Below are 23,088 nucleotides of genomic sequence, written 5' to 3'. Positions count from 1 at the left end.
AGAAGCTTTCAAATTTTTCTTCAAGTTTGAAGGAGAGGTTGGTGCAGTCTTAAATAACTTCAAGTTACCGATGTTCTAGTCAACCTTTGGTCCTATATCTGTGGAGTAGTGCATAGAATAAAAGGAGAGAGTGATAGATAACTGCAAGCAGGAGATCCAGGCATTAAAAGTTATCACCGGGTACAACACAATTTATATGAAGATTTGCATAATACAATGTTGATGCAAATTAAAAGGCAGGTGTGTCTGTTTCTAACAAGGTTGCATAGGTATGAGGCTATGGAAGTAAGTGACATACAAATATTTTGTATATAATAAGACTTTTGAGTAGTTAATATAGGACCTGGGTTAATCTAACATTTTTTCCCTTTAATATCATATAATTTTATAAATATTTTACCCAGATGAGAAGTTTCTATTTGAATCAAGGCCTAAAGATATTAAAATTCATATGGTCACAAATCCACTAACATTTACAAGAAACCTCATAACATAAATAAGCAAAGAGAGACAAAATCAAAGAAAACCATCATGTACATACTTAAGTGCCTTGTCCTAGCTTCCAGTTGTGAACAAGTTCATTTCTGGAATCCTTGCAATTTCCCTAATAGGCACATCATGCATTGCCACAGTCACTGGCTGAAACCCAGTCATCAGTTGCCACATTTTAGCTTGTTTATCATAATCAACAGAGAAAACCACTGTGTCATGATCCTTCCATGTCCAGCAGAGAACCTACATACAAATCATTACATAATATAAAAACTTAGAAGCACATTGTGTGGTCTAAAATGCGGATGCAAATTAGAGTTTAATTTAATGTCAACTCGGGAAGGTAAACTTAGAAGTGCTTATCTAAAATATATAGATCTAGAAAGATTCCTAATTTGTCCAAGATCTTAAAGTCCCCTTATAGGAACATATTCATTAAGATCTCTTTCAATAACTAATCAAGCCTAGATCTAACAGTTGTTTGAGATCTATGATTCTCTTACAAGAACATGTTCTACAAGATCTCTTCCAAAATTAGATCATCTAATTAGAACTTAAAAGCAGAAATGAAGTAAACCTAGATCTAATCATTGTATGAGATCTTATGGTTCTTTTACAAAAACACTTTCAAATAAGATCCTTCCAATATTAGAACATTTAATAAAACTTGAAAGCTGAAATCAAACAAAAACATAAAGTAAATTATAAACAAATAAGCATGCAAGTGAGGCCATGGGGGCCCTCCATAACTCCACAAGCACGCCACTTCAATGGAGACTCAGATGTAGAAGCAAAATTGAAGTATGATCCTTTATTTCAAAATCTCCATTACAAACCAACTCTAAGATTACAACTCTAAGCTTCTAAGATTACATACTCCAAAATTCTAAGATTACAAAAACTTCCAGATTACAAATGGAGGAGATTGTAATCCTATTTATACAATGGGATGAGTAACAAACTCATAATGATCATCCACTAATCTCTCTTTAGTTCCATAAATCTTGTAACCATTTTTAACTACTTTCTCATTATTAAAAAATATGATCCCACAAATCTCTCAAGCATTTTTAACTACTTTCCCATTATTACAAAATATGATCCTTTTGAATCCTCCATAAATCTCTCACATATCTTGGATAAGATATGCCAACCAAATCCTCCATGATCTTCTCCTTAGGAATTGGATAAGATATGCCAACCAAGTCCTCCATGATTTTCTCCTTAGGAATAGGATAAGATATGCCAACCAAATTCTCCATGATTTTCTCCTTAGGAATAGGCTTGCATAATTATCTCCTTAATATAGTGGAGGAGATATGGATAAGTCTCTTGGAATTAATTCTTCACATATTTCCTACACATCACAAAACTCACATATTTTTGAGATATATAAAAATATGTATATTTTCTAATATTTAATCATAAATTCACTTGTAATACAAAAATGAATAAAATGGAAAATAAGAAGGTGAAACCCAAATGTATTTATGAAAATGATATGATAAAAGGTTAATGGGATGATGAAATGTAAGGAATAGTGAAGAAAAAGGTGGATGAAAATATGACATTTCTGAGTCCCAACATCCTCCCCAACTAAACTTGTTGCATGTCCTCATGCAACCATGCATGGGTCTCTTTAAGAACATTTGGCATCTTGAACAACTTTTGCTTTACATGATGATGTCTTTAATAATGAATGTTTCCAGGATATGTGAAAGACATGAGTAACAACTTACATTTTCTTATGGTTGGTTCTTGTGTGACAACCATGAATACAAAGAATGTTGGTTCTTGTGTTAACAACATTCATTCCGTTTTCTGTTCTCTTTTCTTCAATAATAATGTAAACACTCACTGGAAATCATAAGCTATCAATGTGCATAAGAAAACCCTTTTGTAATATTAATGAAGCATGCCAATATTGCGTATGAAGCAAAGTGCAACAAAGTATCATTAGAAAATAAATGTTGGTGAATGGCAAATGAGAAAAAATGGAGTGATAGTGGTGAAGAAATGGAATCATGGAAGTGAATATACTTCTCCCCCCCCCTCAACTGAATTGGTTGCATGTCCTCATGCAACTTGACATGGCTCATGAAAGGAAATGTAGCATGGTGAGGGAATTTTCCAAAATATTCAAGTTAGCATATAACGAATTGCATGATTAAAGATTAGAAAACAACATACCTCTACTTACCCAAGAATGATGAACTATGCAAGAGGAATGTAGCTGCTGCTACTGCTGCTGGATCAAGAAAATGTGACTGATGTTGTTGTTACTAGATCCTGGGAAATGAAGGAATCGGAACTACTGATGCTGAATCATGGAAAAGAAAAAATTTGAAAGTGGAACTGTGGTACTCTCATAGATCAGAATTCATGTTGTTGTAACTGCTGAGGGAGTCGTGAAAAAGTGTATAGTCTTCACCTGCTACTAAACTTCTTGGTACAATTCTAATCATGTGAAAGAATGTGTTAATATCGAGCATGAATAGAAATTAGTGGATTACCGGCCATTGATGTATGTCACTAACCAATGCGAGGAAACTCACCATTGATGTCAATGAGTGCCAAGGTACCTGAGTACATCTTGCGAAGAGCGAATGGATGTGTTGAGGTCGAGCCACTTGCAAGATCTGAAGATCAAGGGACATTGATGTATTCCCATGATCATCAGCGAGAGAACTTGCCATTAAGGCATGCAAGCCTCTAGGTACTCAAAAGGAACTCTAGTCTATTTCCCATATAAGGTGTTGATGTTGATGGGGCAAGACTTGTTGAAAGGTGGGCCTTAAGGAATCCCACATCAGTCAACGCAATTTTGTACAAAAAGATCTGGTAGGACTATAAATGGAAAGAACTCATGGACAAACAGTGTGGATCAGCGTGGCGAGGAAAAAAAGGCAATGTAATTATGGAAAGGGAATGAGTTTTATTCATCGTTGTAAAACAAGGAGTTGTAATCATTACACAAAAGGATTGTTGTGGAGTGGAAAATGTCATGATATGTGCAGTGAAGAATTAGCTCCTTCAAGCGTCCAAAAATGGATGTAAGGAAATGCATGGTGTATGAAGATGAACTCTTGCTATGAAAAATGGATATGGAAATGTCATGCTTTATGGATTTACAATTGGTGGAATTCAAAATCTGCTTCAAAAAGGGAGGTGCAAGGTAGTGGTTGTGGAGTTGGATTTATCTTTAGAATATTTCATGAATTGAGTCTTTGGAAGACCAATTGTCATCACAATGTAATCTCCTTTTGATCACTTGATTATCCTGTAGCCTATAAAAAAAAAACTTGGCAGAAAGAAAACATAAGTGTGTTCAAGAAGAAATGGCCATTTCCTTCATGATTCTTATGCAAAAATTTCATACCAAATAAAACATATTAAGGACAATCAAAGTGCTGAAATTGACTTAATCATGATATTAAAATCAATCTATTCTTAAAATAACCATGAAAAGTAATACTCCATGTTTGGGTCAGATGAAATATACTCGGCAAAAAGATTGGCATTAGAAAGATCTGTTGTGGTCTGCATATGAGTATGTGATATAAAAGCATGCAACAGAAATATGTTATGCCAACTTGAAGTTATTGAAACAAGATAATCATCATTTATAGAATCCTCGAAATGTTTGATAAATAGATCCTCAAAGTTTGTTTCCAAGTGTTCCATTTTTTTATTTTCAAACCTGCATGAATTTTGTGATTTTTTTTTATTTTTTTTTATTTTTTTTTTTATGACTCCGTTTTGTTGTGTTTTGTATTTCAATTTTTTTTTTTTTTTGAAAAGAATTATTAAAAAAATTAAATGTAACCTATCTTAAAAAAATAGCTATTTTTTTGAAAAAGAATTTTTTTTTTAACAATAATAATATATATATTATTATGTGGGAGTTTTTTTATTTTTTTATCTTTTATTTTTATTATTTTTAAAAAACTAGAATTTAAAAAGACTAAGTTTTATCTAAAAAAATTTTAAGATGATTTTTCACTCATTCACAAAATTCTTTATTGTCGCATTGCAGATTAGTTCTCCAACAAAAGTATTTTTATTTGAAATAAATCAATAGATTTTCTGATCTTCTAGATCGCACGAAGCGCCGGAAGGGAGCATACTAATCTTTTGATTTTTATTTTTTATTTATGTAGGTTAGCGTGGATGGATAAAACACTATTAAAATCTGCGACAAAAAAACACAATTAAGATCTACGACAAAACCTTGAATTATCTACACTCTTTCTACAATGTCGCGGGGGCATTTAGACTCTCGGAAGACAAATATTTCTGATAATCAGGCTCCTGGCTCACCCGTGATACAGAAACAAGACATAGAAATGCAAAGATGAAGCAGTTCTTTTTATTCATGATGATTTATTTTTGGAAAACAAAACTAAAAACTTCTAATGATAATGACTTCTAATGACTTCTAACGAGATCTCATTTTTATTTTTCTAATCTATTCTACATTAACTTAAAAGATGTTTTATTTTCTAAGTAAAAGAATGCTTCCAATGAAGCCATCTACGGACTAAAAATTCGAACATGCTCACATCAAGATTTAAAAATTTTACATTATGTTTTGCAAGTATGTGAGAATCCTGTCTTAGAGTTGGAACAAGGTTATTGTCCTTGCTCTCCAAGAAGTACCTGTTCAACATTGTCAAATTCACCATCTGTAGATGGATTAGTGAGAAATGGGGGGTTTAAAATAAAAACTAAATTTAAAATAACTATGTACGAAAATAAAAATGCTCCAAACTTTGAACTCCTTTATGAACCTGCTATCACCAAGTTCCACAAATTAGTCTATAAAAACAAATGCATAAAAACAATTACTAAATCCTTCTAGTTGCATTTCCCCGGCAACGGCGCCAAAATGTGTGGTCTAAAATGCGGATGCAATTTAGAGTTTAATTTAATGTCAACCCGGAAAGGTAAACTTAGAAGTGCTTATCTAAAATATATATATATATATATATATATATATATATATATATAGAAAGATTCCTAATTTGTCCAAGATCTTAAAGTCCCCTTACAGGAACATATTCATTAAGATCTCTTTCAATAACTAATCAAGTCTAGATCTAACAATTGTTTGAGATCTATGATTCTCTTACAAGAACATATTCTACAAGATCTCTTCCAAAATTAGATCATCTAATTAGAACTTAAAAGCGGAAATGAAGTAAACCTAGATCTAACCATTGTATGAGAGCTTATGGTTCGTTTACAAAAACACTTTCAAATAAGATCCTTCCAATATTAGAACATTTAATAAAACTTGAAAGCTGAAATCAAACAAAAACATAAAGTAAATTATAAACAAATAAGCATGCAAGTGAGGCCATGGGGGCCCTCAATAACTCCACAAGCACACCACTTCAATGGAGACTCAAATGTAGAAGCAAAATTGAAGTATGATCCTTTATTTCAAAATCTCCATTACAAACCAACTCTAAGATTACAACTCTAAGCTTCTAAGATTACATACTCCAAAATTCTAAGATTACAAAAACTTCCAGATTAGAAATGGAGGAGATTGTAATCCTATTTATACAATGGGATGAGTAACAAACTCATAATTATCATCCACTAATCTCTCTTTAGTTCCATAAATCTAGCAACCATTTTTAATTACTTTCTCATTATTACAAAATATGATCCCACAAATCTCTCAAGCATTCTTAACTACTTTCCCATTATTACAAAATATGATCCCTTTGAATCCTCCATAAATCTCTCACATATCTTGGATAAGATATGCCAACCAAATCCTCCATGATCTTCTCCTTAGGAATTGGATAAGATATGCCAACCAAGTCCTCCATGATTTTCTCCTTAGGAATAGGATAAGATATGCCAACCAAATTCTCCATGATTTTCTCCTTAGGAATAGGCTTGCATAGTTATCTCTTTAATATAGTGGAGGAGATATGGATAAGTCTCTTGGAATTAATTCTTCACATATTTCCTACACATCACAAAACTCACATATTCTTGAGATATATAAAAATATGTAGATTTTCTAATATTTAATCATAAATTCACTTGTAATACAAAAATGAATAAAATGGAAAATAAGAAGGTGAAATCCAAATGTATTTATGAAAATGATATGATAAAAGGTTAATGGGATGATGAAATGTAAGGAATAGTGAAGAAAAAGGTGGATGAAGATATGACATTTCTGAGTCCCAACACACACTCTGAAACTTCATTAATGGTTCTTTCCATAAGTAAGCTATAGCCCTGGTTCCTATAAGAATATTACAACTTCTGAATAAACTTCACAAGAAAAAAGAACATGTACTGGAATTCCAACCACAATCTGAAGCCCCTCACCAGTTTGTCATGTGACATTGCTACTTTTGGTATGCTAGCCCCAGTTTGAAGGACCTTCCAGCATCTAACCTTGTAATCTACGTTCCAAAATATAACTGAAGATAATAATAAAAAAACACCAGTAAAAAATTATTACATTAATATCATTATCCCAAAAATCTCATATGAACAAATCCACATTTCAGTAAATGGAGGTGGTTGAGAACAAACCTGATTATCCCAGGATGTGACCACCAAATAGTTAGTTTTTGGACTGAAAAAGGGGCTTGAGATGTTATCATTTGGGGGTTGAATGATCTGAAAAACAAATAAATTATGAATATAATCATCTTATTGTGTTAGTTTATTCATGAATATGATGTAACATTATTTTGTAATAGATGACTAATAAAACATTTTAACATGACCCATGCATAAAATACCCACATATAACCACAAAAATTATTACAATGTTTACACTTTAGTAGGTCAAATACATTTTATCATGCTTACCTACTATAAATCTACATGGACATAATGAAATTGGCTGATATATAAAATACGAATGCTAATTAGCCCAATGCACTTGGGGTTGATGGCCCTTGCCTAGCATCTTGAAATATCCATGGGGCACATGGAAGTAGGTGTTGGAAATGTTCCTCCCAAATCTTACAAACCAAGCCCAACCCATGTTCTTCTTAAGGCCTGAAGAGAAGTGATTTTAAATCATTGAACAAGGTTCCATTCCCAAGGTTTTACTAGGAATATGTGGGGCACCTAGAGATAGATGTTGAAATTATGGTACCTGGAGCATGTATGACAAGACCAAGCCCATTCATGAATCCTAACTACTCCTTAATTCTCAGGAAGCAAAGAGCTAAGCACCATTAGCCAAAGTTACATTCTCGAATGCTTTACTTGACAATCATGAGACCACATGGAGGTAGGAGTTAAACTTAGGGAATATATTACATATTACGTACCCAATCCCACCCCAATGTTCCCCTTAAGGCCTATGGAGTGGAAGCTTGACACCATCGACATAGGTTCTATTCCCAAGGTCTTTACTCAGGCCCTTATGGTAGCTCTATGGCACCTTGAGATAGAGAACAAACTCATGGCACCTAAATACCAGACTGCATGTTTATATTAATGATTCAAGCCCACTCCATTCTGTCATTTGTCATGAATTGGTAAATCAAGTGCACTTGATTCTACTTGAGTTCAATTGTCCCAAAAAATATGTTAAGGAAATCATTTGTTGTGTTATAATGTCATATGTATCTGGGCAGAGACAGTGTTCTTTGCAGGTCAAAAATAAATCCCTCTTCCTTGATAAAGTTTTATATATATATATATATATATATATTTATATATCAGATGGGGTATAAAGGCGACCTTTTTTCCAGACACCTACCAAAAAATAATTTAGAAATTATATGTTATTTCAAATGCGAGTAAATTGTCTCTCAGCAAACATCCTTGAAGGACTTACAACCAAATTGTGATCTTAATTAAAGTCTTGTGCCATAAATTATTTATTGGCATGGACCAATTTACTTTGATAAAGCGAAGCAAGCCTATCTCAACTGCCCTAAAAAATGGTGCGACTTTGAATGTAATAGGGATAGCCAATAGGCTCAAAACCACTTAATTATACATTAAGCATATTTCTGGAGGTTGTGACATGCTCCATATTTACAGGAGGAAAATGGAAAAGAAATGCATACCTCGAAAGATTTGACTTTTTAGGATTGTGAGGATTTCTAACAATATTGATGGTGCCGAAAGTAGTAGCCATTGAGGAAACTCTCTGATAATCAGCCTCTCGAATTCGAGGAAGCATGACAGAATGCCTAAAGTCGTAGTTAAGACAACCTAAAATCCCTCAATTCTGCCCTATTTAAAAGGCCCTGGAAACTATCACTGCACAAAATATGTCAAAGCTTTGTTTTAGTAAAAATGTTTAATGGCCAAAACTGCTCAACCCTCAAATCTCCAGGAACCATAGGCTGCATTGTTTTTCCTATACAAGTCTCACTGGGCTTGTGCCTTAGCTTTCCCTCCAATTTATAAGCCACCAAAGTTCAAATTCTTAACACACCCACCAAAGTTCAAATGTTTAACATTGTCTCTCGATTTTTTGACATATGTTTTTCCATATTAACAAAAAAGGTAAGGGTAAACAAGTAGTTGTAAAATGTTATAAAAAAAATGTTGAATATCACTCTATTTTTTAGGCATTGTTTTTCAAATGTTTAACATTGTCATATTAAAAAAAAGAAAAAAGAGTAAAGGTAAACAAGTAGTAAAATGTTATTACTTAAAATAAGTATATATATATATATATATATATATATATATAAATGAACATTACTCTAGATTTTTTAAGCATATTTTTTGTTCATTGGAAAAATAGTTATTGAGGTTAATTTAGATTAAGTAGAGTTAATATATGTAATATAGTAGTAATAATTTATTTTTAAGTTTATGGCTATTTCACTATTAAAGTATATAAAGGTGTACATACTCTACCCCCTTAGATTTGAACCTATAACCTCTTTTGACGAAGCACTTGTTCTTAACCATTATAAAGATAAAAAAAGTTGGCAATTTGCTCCAATATTCAAATATTAGGACTTGTCACCATCCAAAAATAGAATTTTCTATTAAATAAAAAAATATAGATAGACCTAAGGTTTGAAGGGATTTTATTATGCAAAAACATAAATGGAAACATAGAAAATATATTGCAAAGAGTACATTAATACAACAAAATTCAAATTCTATTAATGAATGAAATAGAAAAAAAAAACTATAAATTGCAAAGTGATACAAAATAATTGGAATGGTGGTAGCTTATCTATGAAGAGAGATTTCTCAACTACTCTTAATCACAAGAAAACATTACAAGAGGCCAAAACTACCTTTGAACATAAAGTATGAGGCCCTAAGATGCAAAAACTCTAAAATCCAAAACCTAACCCTAGGAAATGATGTGCCAAAAATAATGTGGGCCCCAAAGAGGCTAATTGATATATCAACTTCCCAAGGCTACAAATTTTGCATGCAAACTCCATTTAGGACATTACTTGGACCATTACAATCCATACTATGTGTCTTTAGCCTATGACAAATGCCAAAAATGCAAGGGAAATGCCCAAAAAAGGTAGTGAAATTTTGAGACCTAAAACACTATAATAGAACTACCAAGATGTGGAATAATATTGAATCAATGGAACAAGTGGGTGGTCACTAGTATTCTCTTCAATCAATTGTCCCTCCTTAGGAATATTTGGTCTATTTTGTGTCAATTTCCTTCGCCAAGTGGGGAAACATTTATTAAATATGACTCCTAATGAGACATGTGCGCCAAAGTAGGAGCATGAGGTGCCTATGAGAAGTGGAAAATATGGTTGAAGTAGCTCCACATTAAACATAAGGTTCAAGCTAAATAAAAGGGAATATTTGATTTGGAAGCATATTCACCCACAACCTTTGTGTTGGTGTAAGGTCTTTATTAGAATGGAGAGTCGAGCGGGAGCACTTCCAATGGGATCTTAAGAGGTGTTATTTATACAAATAAAATCATACCTTATCTCCCACCCTAAATGTACATAGCACTCTAATCTAGGTGGATATTGGTGGCCGCCCACATCTTCCACTGAGTATGTGAAGCTTGTTGTCCCAGACTCCACACAAAGAATGGACAAAAGGTGAAAAAACCAAGTCAGAAGGTATGTGTAGCTTTTTCCAAGCAGAGGTATGTGAAAACTCCACACTCTACAATGAAGGATTTGTGGCGCAGGTGACACAAAGGTTTGCATGCAAAACTTTGGATCAAAAGGAGTGGATCTTGATGCTACATGTCCACTATTACCCACATTTAGTATGAGTTACATGAGATACAAATTAAATATCATTGTTATTCAAATTTAATAAAAAATTTAAATGTGTCTTCCCCGATAGAAAACAAATATCTTCCAAAAAATATTTTCTCTAGGAACCTGATTTAAAATGAGGCTCTTCCTGTCCGCTGGGAGTAGCACAATTGGCAATGGCCATGAAAATGAAGTTAGTCTAAATTGAAAGGCTTGAGTTAAACTTTTTTGTAATCCCATAGGAGAAAGCTCAGGCCTATAGGGAGTTGGAAAAATCATAGGCCCCCTAGAGGTTTGCTAGTAGTTACGTGTTAGGTGGGCTTCTAGGTCCTCTAGGTTACAAAACAAATAAAAAAAATGAAGCTCTTCCCTTGACGTGCCTAGCTATAGACAAAAATGACATTGATACACGCATTAAATAGTTGAAGGGTAGTGAGGCCTTAGGTCCATTCTAAACTTTCCCTTCTCATTGAAGTACACCAACCTCAGCTTTCTAACTGAGGCAGTTAAACCTGCAACTGTAAGAGTCGAAGGACTTGTAGGAGAGAGATCAGATTCCTTCTACTTACCCAATGTTGTGAGTGTTTAGAACCCTAACACATGCATCATATTTGTTGTTGAGGACAAAAATAAGACCCACTTTCTCTACTAGGCTCCTTTATAATTGAATGTGAGACCAATTGAGTATGGTGAATATAGAGTGACAATTTTCAGTTGTTGGGTTCAGATAAAAAGGGAATGCACAACTTGGAGTTTCACTAAAAGTTGGGTTAGAGAAAAACTATAACTGCATAAACAAAGGGTTTGAAGGTAGGTAATAGGAGGGAAAAAAATGTCTATTGCCATGAATTGGACCAACAATGTGAAGGCTTCAAAAAGTGAGATAGTTCATTAAAAAGGAAAGATAAAGGGATGATTTTCCTTCCTAATGGGATATAAACCTTTTTCCTCCAAATGTGATTCAATGTCAAAATTGTTGTTGTAGCACTCACCTTTCTAATCTTTTAACTTATTATAACTAGCAATTGCATCAAAAGGTGCAAAGGAAAGCGAATAAAAGTATATGGAGGAGATGTTGTAGGTCAAAATAATTGATGCAGGAGCATCTAGACCCAGCCAGCAATGTGGAGATTTGTCCACATGTTGTGGTTAAATCCAGTGAAATTTATTTATTGTTGGTCAAAAAAAATTTACTGAGGAGGTTGGATTCCTCAAATAATTTGTTATTGTAATAAATAGGAGATTAGCTTATTTTGGATTTTGAGATAGAGCTGTTAGTCTAGGTGTGCTTGGAAAGCAACGGAATAGAAGAATTCTGTTCTTTCTTGGAAAAATAGGAAACTCTGTTAGATGATTTAGGAGAATAAATAGAGGAAAATTGTAATTAACTCAGGGGATTTCTTTTAGATTGATTAGAGTTTGTGTGTCGCTTGGAGGAGAAGAGCAATTGTGTGAGTGTTTGGTTTGGTGTGGAGCGCTACGCTCAGATTTAGTATTGAGATGAATAAAAAACAAAAACAGTGATCAGTTTTGTGTAACTGTCCAATAGCCGAGACTATTTCATTCTTTGAATATAATTGTGATTTGAATACATCGATTATGCTTTATGATGATTAAATTGATAGAAAATAGAACGCGTGGTGTTATTTGCCATTAGATTGGCTGTAATTACAGATTGTATGGAGTGTATCCGACATTGAAGAACTGCATTCGAAATTTGTGGAAACGCGAGTATGGTATGTTTGTATAATCGATTGAATTGGGTTTGATCTGCGTTTCTTTTGTAATTTGAAGAAGTCTATCTCTATTGCAATTCGGCGTTATCAAATTTTGTGAATTGGGAACCGTCTTTACCCCGGAAATAGATCAGAAAGACGGTGTGGATCTTTTGAAGTGCATCGAATCGCTCTGACATTCCGGAAGATCGTTAAACATTGTGTTGCAACGCGATTTCCAGGATCCAATTGGATGGATCGAGGTTACTGGGTTCTTGACTCTTGGCACTTAATTCATGGCGAATTCTGATATCGATCTTATCGGATCGTGTAACGAAGTTTGTATGGAACCTGAATGTGACGGAGTAGGGGAGAAATATAGCATCGGCGCAGAATAATGGTTGACAGGTTTGTGTATTAAAGAACTCGGCGACTTGTGACTTCCGATGGTATCAGATCGGAACCTTGGAGCACTGAAAGTAAGAACGCATAATAAACTGAGTGTTGAATAAATCGACTGTTTTCTTGGTAGTGAGGGTGCTCGGCGTTGTTTTATTATTCGGGCCTTTTATTTGTGTCTTCCACTGGTTATGATAATCAGATGTCTACCCGGATTGTTGCTGCTGGCGATCTATAACAAGAATATTTTATGCTTGGGTTGCTTTTTTGCGCAGGCTTGTTAGTGAGAAGAAATTACCGAACGATTTGATATGCCATAACATGAAACTGCTGCTTGCACGACCATACAGATATAGCCGTCGAGTGTCACTGTTATAAGCACCTCTGTCTTCATAGCTGCCGCATGTCGAAACAAAGGTTATGATATAATGAAGAGGAGTCTTCCGTGGACAACAAGTCACCAACTGTATCGAATAGCGAACCACGGAGCATATGCATATGCGAATACCAGTTCTGGAGGAGTGTAAGTTCATCACCGGAGTGATTGCAACCAACGGATCTGACGTAAGTTCAAATGGTGAGTACAGCAGGATCGGTCCAGCATAGAAGCTATTTCTGGTCGATCGCGAAACTCAGGTTGGGGTTCGATATATATATATATATATATATATATATATATATATATATATATATATATATATATATATATATATATATATATATATATATATAACGCTATATGTCTATATACTGACCGAGAGTAACAAAAGGAGCAACGATATAGATATATATAACGACTCTTGCATATGGGAAGGCCAGGTAATATCTCCATACGAGCCTTGTCTTGGGTAATCATGCCGTGAGTATATAGAGAAAGTGGACATAGATGTTGTGTGAGGTATCTCTTGTAAGTTCCCTCGAGAGCCTTATATATATGAGCTTGTATGGATTTTCATGCTTTATGTCTTAACCAAGCTGGGTTTTTATAAATCATGAATTTCAACATCAGTGAATGAGTTTTCTTTGCATGGGTGATGGAAGGATCCTGTTATAAGTGGCCTGGGAGAGGCCTGGGCTGCGTCATTTTTGGTATCAGAGCTTGGCTCTGTTGAAACTGAATAAGTTTTTTTTCTGAATGAAGTTTAGTACGAGAGTGCAGCTGTGAGGAAATCTATTCAAAGCAGAGGTGACAGCATCAGAAAAAGTGAATACTGCAACAATATAAATCAAGAAAAGCCGAGAGAGAAGAACCTGATGCGTTCTTAAAAGCAGAATAAGGAAAGTCCTTAGGAGTGGCAGACATGTAGAATCCAACAAGAGATTGGACAGAGAGGACAATTGAAGTGTCTTCGAAAGAGAGGGTGAGAGATTGCAGAAGCCTAGAGAGAGAAAAGGTGTTGCTCAAGAGAAGATTCCAGATAGGGAATCGTGCTTACCAAAAGACTGAGTGAGGAGAGCTTAGTGAGGTAAGATTGCAGTAAGGAGGACTTACTGTTGCAGAGGCTTGATGCAGAGGTGCGAGGAGCTCATCGAAAGAGAGGAGCAGGAAATGACTACAGATAGTCATAGCAGAAGTTCACAAGGGAGCCACAGCAGAAAGGAAGATGCCAAAGCAAATGGCATGAGGATGAGTCAAGAAGAGTTTGACCGAGAGAAAGCTGAGATAGATTTCCAGATTAGAGTATTGATGAAGATGCTGCGGAAAAGTGTTTGGACCATGAGGAAAAGAGTAAAGTGGCCAAGGCTACAAGAAAGGAGAAATCAGCGAGTGAAGTCAGAGATAGTAGAAGAATTGAAAAAGATTGAGCAGATATTGAGTGCTCAAGAGGAATCAGAGAAACTCAGAGAAACAGAGGTAGAATTGGAAGTTTCCATTTGCAAACCAGAACAAGGTGAAATGTTGGGAGAAGAAGATTATGAGAGGTTAGCTGAAGGTCTTCTGGACTACTGGCAGAATTCAGAACAATTTGAGGATATGTTGACAAAGGAAGTGGATGAGGCAATGAAGCCTTGTGATTTTGATGCTTATAGTTTGTGTATGTTTGCAGGATATGCAGAGGATGATGGACAACCTGATGAAGTTGTCACCAGGAATGTAGTTCGTGAGGTAAAGTATGATGGTGAATCCCTTTTAGAGGAAGAAGGCGTTGATCTATTGAAACAGAAGGAGTTCATAGATGAAATCCTGTTTGGTATGAAACAGTCAGATGAGGTTGAAATAGACTAGCAGTCTAAAGACAATTCCATAGTGGGGCTACAAAAAGGTAAACCAATGAATTTGTTTAGTGGAATTAATGAAAGATACTTGCAACATGATGATGTAGAAAATAGGTCAACTCAGGGGGATTGACAAGAAAAGAATAAAGCTGAGAAGGAAAATTGTGATGATCTACTGGAGAGATTTCACAAGGAGATAGAATTCTTGGAAAGATTACTCGAAGAACCCAAAGGAGAAACAAAGCTTACAGAACCTGATGGAGGAAAAGATGCCGAAGACAGCATTAATAAATATGATGCTGAAATCAGAGAAATTGAGCAGCGATTATATGAAGGTGAGATGAAAGATCATAAGCAGCAAGGAGGTTATGTCCTCAAAGGCATAAAAGAGACAGAAATATTAACTCAGCAAGACGAAGGTGGAAGTAACCAGAAATTTGGAAGGAATGATCAGCTACATGAGGATGAATTTGAGGAAAGCATTAAATTGCAGAAGTATGGAAGCTGGCAGCAGAATGAAGAACTAGAAATTGGTCTGATAGTACAAACAAAGATAAATGAAGATCGAAGATATAGATGGAGAATGAAGAAAAGGGTGAAGTGGAAGCTATTGCAACGGAGGTGGAATGGCAAGCTGATGAATAAGTTCAGGAAACCTGGGAAAATTCATATTGATTTGTTGAAGAAAGAAAGACTCGGAGAATTGGATTCATCGCAAGAAGGATCCGCTGAAATCCAAAATATCTATGGTGGAGGATTGGTGCTTGAAGCATCAAAAGAAAATCGAAGGTATTGTATTTTGAAAACTAAAGGTTATTGTGTGTTTGCAGGTCACATTGACTTAAGGAAAGATAAACAGTTATTGAAGACTGTTGAAGGAATGACTACTCATGGTCATATGCAGACTAAGGAGAATGGCAAAAGAATTTTTGAATTCAAAGGATACACTGAGTCATTGAAGGTCATTTATCTTGAAGAAATCCAGAGTGCAGGAAGATTAAAGACAAATATTGCGAACAACGCAGTTAGTAAAGATGATACAGAACTTTTGAGAGAACTTCCAGATGAGATAGCAGATTTGTATAAGCCGAATCTTTTGATGAGGAAGTCAGCAAGGAATGAAGAATTGAAAATTAAAGTAAGTAAAACAACAGCTTGGTATGTGAAAAGGACAGCAGCAGATAGTGAGGCATTGCAACGCAAAAGCGAAAGACTTGAGGAACAAACAACAGCAGCAGTAATCAAGAACAGACTATCAAATCAAGTATGGGATCCAGGAGGATGCAAACCAGAAACACATGATTAGGAGATCATGGTTAATTTAAACATTGGGAGTCTGATGCAGGAGCATCTAGACCCAGCCAGCAATGTGGAGATTTGTCCACATGTTGTGGTTAAATCCAGTGAAATTTATTTACTGTTGGTCAAAAACAATTTACTGAGGAGGTTGGATTCCTCAAATAATTTGTTATTGTAATAAATAGGAGATTAGCTTATTTTGGATTTTGAGATAGAGCTATTAGTCTAGGTGTGCTTGGAAAGCAACGGAATAGAAGAATTATGTTCTTTCTTGGAAAAATAGGAAACTCTGTTAGATGATTTAGGAGAATAAATAGAGGAAAATTGTAATGAACTGAGGGGATTTCTTTTAGATTGATTAGAGTTTATGTGTCGCTTGGAGGAGAAGAGCAATTGTGTGAGTGTTTGGTTTGGTGTGGAGCGCTACGCTCAGATTTAGTATTGAGATGAATAAAAACAAAAACAATGATCAGTTTTGTGTAACTGTCCAATAGCCGAGATTGTTTCATTCTTTGAATATAATTGTGATTTGAATACATCGATTATGCTTTATGATGATTAAATTGATAGAAAATAGAACACGTGGTGTTTTTTGCCATTAGATTGGCTGTAATTGCAGATTGTATGGAGTGTATCCGACGTTGAAGAACTGCATTCGAAATTTGTGGAAACGCGAGTATGGTATGTTTGTATAATCGATTGAATTGGGTTTGATCTGCGTTTCTTTTGTAATTTGAAGAAGTCTATCTCTATTGCAATTCGGCGTTATCAAATTTTGTGAATTGGGAACCGTCTTTACCCCGGAAAATAGATCAGAAAGACGGTGTGGATCTTTTGAAGTGCATCGAATCGCTCTGACATTCCGGAAGATCGTTAAACATCGTGTTGCAACGCGATTTCCAGGATCCGATTGGACGGATCGGGGTTACTGGGTTCTTGACTCTTGGCACTTAATTCATGGCGAATTCTGATATCGATCTTATCGGATCGTGTAACGAATTTTGTATGGAACCTGAATGTGACGGAGTAGGGGAGAAATATAGCATCGGCGCGGAATAATGGTTGACAGGTTTGTGTATTAAAGAACTCGGCAACTTGTGACTTCCGATGGTATCAGATCGGAACCTTGGAGCACTGAAAGTAATAACGCATAATAAACTGAGTTTTGAATAAATCGACTGTTTTCTTGGTAGTGAGGGCGCTCGGCGTTGTTTTATTATTCGGGCCTTTTATTTTTGTCTTCCACTGGTTATGATAATCAGATGTCTACCCGGATTGTTGTTGTTGGCGATCTATAACAAGAATATTTTATGCTTGGGTTGCTTTTTTGCGCAGGCTTGTTAGTGAGAAGAAATTACCGAACGATTTGATATGCCATAACATGAAACTTGCTGGTTGCACGACCATACAGCTATAGCCGTCGAGTTTCACTGTTATAAGCGCCTCTGTCTTCATAGCTGCCGCATGTCGAAACAAAGGTTATGATATAATGAAGAGGAGTCTTCCGTGGACAACAAGTCACCAACTGTATCGAATAGCGAACCACGGAGCATATGCATATGCGAATACCAGTTCTGGAGGAGCGTAAGTTCATCACCGGAGTGATTGCAACCAACGGATCTGACGTAAGTTCAAACGGTGAGTACAGGAGGATCGGTCCAGCATAGAAGCTATTTTTGGTCGATCACGAAACTCAGGTTGGGGTCCGATATATATATATAAAACGTTGTATGTCTATATACTGACCGAGAGTAACAAAAGGAACAGCGATATAGATATATATAATGACTCTTGCATATGGGAAGGCCAGGTAATATCTCCATACGAGCCTTGTCTTGGGTAATCATGTCGTGAGTATATAGAGAAAGTGGACATAGATGTTGTGTGAGGTATCTCTTGTAAGTTCCCTCGAGAGCCTTATATATATGAGCTTGTATGGATTTTCATGCTTTATGTCTTAACCAAGCTAGGTTTTTATAAATCATGAAGTTCAACATCAGTGAATGAGTTTTCTTTGCATGGGTGATGGAAGGATCCTGTTAGAAGTGGCCTGGGAGAGGCCTGGGCTGCGTCAATAATGCATGTGTCACCTCTACTCTTGGCCTTTGCACTATTAGAAGCAACCATATATCACCTGCACTTGTGTTTTCTTTTGCTACTTTTCCCCCACACATGTCTCCTTCACAATGGAGAGACCTACATACTATCATTCATGAATGATATTTTTCTCTTTTCCCATCCAGATAAAACAATAAAAAACCTATCGATGGTTAAATTTTTAATCTCTATTATATAGAGGGTAATTGGTACACCATCTCTTCAAGTGGCATCGATATGTTGAAGTGAACCCGCTCGATAAACATATGGATCCATGAGGCTTGTGAGCCTACCCCAATTGTTTCTCATTTATTTCTCCTAATATGGCTTGTTTGAGTAGTAACGAGGAAAATTTCCTGGATCGTGATATACCTCACTAGAGATTTCTCTTTTCATGGGTTCACACAGGTAACGATGGATGAACATCTTGTGGATGCATGTGATAGAATGAAATTCATGTAAGATTAATTTGTCTTTATTTACTTGATATATATATATATATATATATATATATATATATATAGATATATATATGTATATATGTATATATATATATGTATATATGTATATATATATATATATAGATAGATAGATAGATAGATATAGATATCTAGCCTTTTATTTGTTAGAATCATGAACTTTAGCAAAATTATGGCACTCCCATATTGGGTTAACTAAGCTCAATACAATTTTTAAGTTTTGACTTCAAGACATTTTTATCATCACCATCAAAGTTCTACATCAACATGTACAAATGGAATTTGATCTATGGATATAATCATGTTATAAAAAAATCATAAGACTTTTCTACAATACCTTTTTTCCTATCAAGCTAACCATGGCCAATTATTAGCTACAATGGAAAGTAGATTCAGTTTGTTCTTGAAGTCACCTACCCAAGGGATGTGACTTCTAGGACTCATTGAAGAAGTTGATATCTACCACATAACCCTAGCCACACAAACTTATAATTGCTTTCAATAACATATATACAGGGAGTGCATGTTTTGTTGTATTCCAATCTTTCCCCAAATCCAAAATGTAGCTAACAATAAAAGATAAAGAAACAAATGAAGAGAGAGTACCTAAGGGTGGCATTGTCGAGTAGTGGATAAGTGGATTTGTGGTTGATTAACAATCATAAAATCGGTCATAGTGACATCTGTAGCCGGAGTTGCCAAGATGGTAGGGGCAGTCGAGATAGTTGTATAAAGGATGGGAGGATTCATCACTGTTGGGAAAAAACCTTTCTCTTTCACCTTGGGAGACGAGGGATTGTACTTGCCAAGGCATGTCAAGGATTGGTAGGGTGTGCTAGGGAGTTCCAAAGCATGCCAATCAATGCAGTGGGTGTTAACACATGCCACATAGTTCCAAGGGATTGTTAGACATGCAAGGTGTTATGGCATGTCAAGATGTAAACTATGTTTCTTAGTTGTTTTATGGCCATAGTTGGATGTGAGCTTTGACTTGGAAACTTGTAACTTGTTAAGTGGGATAAGTTGAAATTGTACATGAGTAGCCTACGATGAGTTGTAATCAGTTCTTAGGTGAACAAGGAAAGTATAGTTGTAGTAATTGTAACTTGGTCAAGCTTTTGTAGTTGAGGAAGGACTTGGTTGGGTTCCCAAGTCCCCAAAAAAACAAGGGTAATTGTGAGGGCATGATAGCTAAGGAATTCCAGGGCATTCCAAGGAATGAAAAGGAACTCTAACACATGTCATGCAATATCAATGCATACTAAGGAGTGTTAGGAAGTGCTAGGGAATCACAAGGGAGAACAAGGTCAAAATGCATGGAAATAAATGAATAAGAGTGTGTGCCAAGGAGTGTCAGCAAATTCTAGGTTTCCCAGGAACGAAGTGTGCTAGGAGATGTTCATGATAGGACTTGTGTGAAGCAATCCTATGGTTGTGATAAGGAGATAAGGAAAGTAGCTTCAAAAAAAGGGAGACTTTGGGTTGGGCACAACACTGGTTTTCTAATGCTTTGGTTGGGTTCCCAAGTCGTAATAAAAGTAAGGTTATCTATGAGGACATGATAACTACGGAGTTCCAAGGTGTTCCATGGAATGTCAGGAGTTACTAACACATGCTAGATAATTCCAAGGCATGTTAGGCATGCCAAGATATGGCAAGTTCTAAGGCCTGCCAAGATGTGTCCAGTTCCAAGGTTTGGCGTGAACACATGCTAGGGAGTATTAGGGATAGCTGTGAGGGAAACAAAAGGGAGCACTAGTTTCAAATTGATGGAAATGAGGTGTCAATGAGTTACAAGAGCTCTAATGAGGGAGTGACAAGATATGATAGACAGTTCCAAGGCATGCTACAGTGATAAGGAAGCTTACCATGATGTGTCAAGTGTCAAGGTGTGCTAATGCATGTTGAGTGTTAGAAAGTGCTAGGGAAACATTAGGGAGAACTAGGTAAAAATGCATGGAAATGAATGAATAAGAGTGTGTGATGGATATTTTTGGCAATTTATAGGTGTGGTAAGGGGGAAGTGACATGGTATGCTAAGAAACGCTAACTCATTCTAGCGTTCCAGAGCGGCATGCGGCCAAGATGTAATAGGTGCCAGAGTTTTCCAACACGTGCTAGAAAGTGTTAGGGAGTGTTAGGGAAACAGAAGGGAGCACTAGGTGAAAATAATTCATGCAAATGAACAATTAAGAGTTTGTGATAAGAAGTGTTAGTGAGTTCTAGGTGTGCTAAGGTGTTGGTCAATAAAAGGTGGCTTTAAATACTCCTAATTATCCTCACATTAATTATCAATCTCGACAAGTCTTCTTATTTCAAGGGTGTACACAGTATGTGGCTACTATTTAACTCAGAGAGTAATGTTCTTAAATTGCAGTATAGATCTTTTAAATACAAGAGTAAACGGATGCATCTATTAAATTCCAATTGCAATTAAAGAAAACGCAATCCTTTAACGAAAGAAAATCTTACATTCATCAAAGTAACAACAACATCAATTGAGAGTACAGTAGTGATAACTCATCCCTCTTTAACTAATTTAATCTAAATCAAACCGAGTCCTCAATAAAAAATCTAAACATCAAATGATATCAATCTAAGAGTTTCAATAGCGATAGTTAATACTCTTTACAGTTTATTATATCAAGTGGAATATTTATCTAAGTAACTTGATTTGAAACGAAAGTAAACTGAATCAATGACAACACTGCAAATTATATAAAGTAAAGAGATTCTATTAACACTGGAAAATAATAAACAGCGAAGCGATAAATCACAGAAAGTAAGAATAGTATCAAACCATCACACTTGTGAGAATTGGAAATGTATGACACAAGAAAAGTAGTTGAATCCACCAGAGGTCGGGCCCTTAACCACTAGAGAACACTGCTAAGTTACTTCAGGTGACACGAGGGAACATCAACTTTACTTATATATATTAATAATCAAACTGAATGAGTATTACAATATATTCGTGTTCTTCTCGATAGCGAGGGTATGTAATTACAATTAAAATTTCAATAATATAGAAATTCCTCCCCCCTTCCTTCTTACAAAACATCTCCTTTTATAATAGGAAAGGGTAAAATGATAAATGATAAATGCGATCCCTCAGGATCTCTCGATCCTGAGGGATTCGAAACTATTTTCCAACTTCAGACATCGTTTCCTTTCTCATGCTGATTTTTCTAATTTTCTTTTGACCTTATCTGCAACCACCGTGTTCCTTCCTTATCTTACCAATTTTTCTTGTTCCTTCATAGGGAAAAACATTTGTCCCTTTTGTTGTTTTCCTACATAAAGAAAGGTAATAATTAGCTAAGTCGTAACTACAGATAATTCCTTCATTTCTTACTATAATTCCTTAATAGATGAGCGCATTGAGATATAGAAACGATAAGAATAAAGGAAAAGGATGATGAGCTTAATAGTAAATGCATACCTTTTCTATGACTCAACATACTCCCCTGCTTACCCTTTTTCATGTCCTCATGAAAAGCATGTAGTTCGTATGCAAAGCAGTCAGATAATAACCTAGAGAAGGAATGTCTTAAAGTAGTTTGAAACCATGATTCTTGGCCAAGAACTCAAAGATGTGCCATGTCTGTCCTTCAAGCAGTTCATATATAGCCTGATACCCTTCAGTAGGATACCAAACAATAGGGCTACAGAACCAACAACCTAGCTAATAAGGACCTTCTCTTAAGATGAGATTGCTATAAGTGACAAAGCCTTTTGTAGCCAATCTAAAATTTTTATAATTAAATGGCTCTCTATTCTATACATTACTATTTGAAATTGTCCACTTGAGCTTGGCTATAGCCAAGGAGCTTTCTAAATGGAGAAGAAGTATTCTACTCCCTTCTGGACAATCTCTTTCTGAATAGGCCCCAAAATTTTGATTACTCCTTCCCTTTTCATCAGACTTTTGTGATTGGCCAGCATTTGTAACGGGTGTTTGGTTTCACCTCAGACCCAAAGGTCTAGTCCATTCTCCTGCCTCTGGAACCAGCCTTGAACCTTGAACCATTTCAGTTGATTGACAGCGAATGAAATAAAAGCTTGGAATTGCACATCCCCCATAAAAGGATTGGGGTTCTTTTCAACTTCTTCCTCTAATACAAAATTATGTAGGTAAAATTCACACAACAATCTTTGAACTTTTACCCCATG

General features: G+C 35.6%; 1 pseudogene; it reads right to left on the bottom strand.

Annotated features, from left to right (window-relative positions):
* Window positions 1–516: 516 nt before the first annotated feature.
* On the bottom strand, window positions 517–13,217 carry LOC149142291 (protein RAE1-like; annotated as a pseudogene).
* Window positions 13,218–23,088: the final 9,871 nt, after the last annotated feature.

This window comes from Pinus tabuliformis, chromosome X (assembly GCF_031772625.1).
Source record: "Pinus tabuliformis cultivar Carrire ecotype Pingquan chromosome X, CPIR1, whole genome shotgun sequence".
NCBI classification, from domain to species: Eukaryota; Viridiplantae; Streptophyta; class Pinopsida; order Pinales; family Pinaceae; genus Pinus; species Pinus tabuliformis.
Note: the sequence above shows the minus strand (reverse complement) of the source record. Positions and strands in the feature narration are given on the sequence as shown.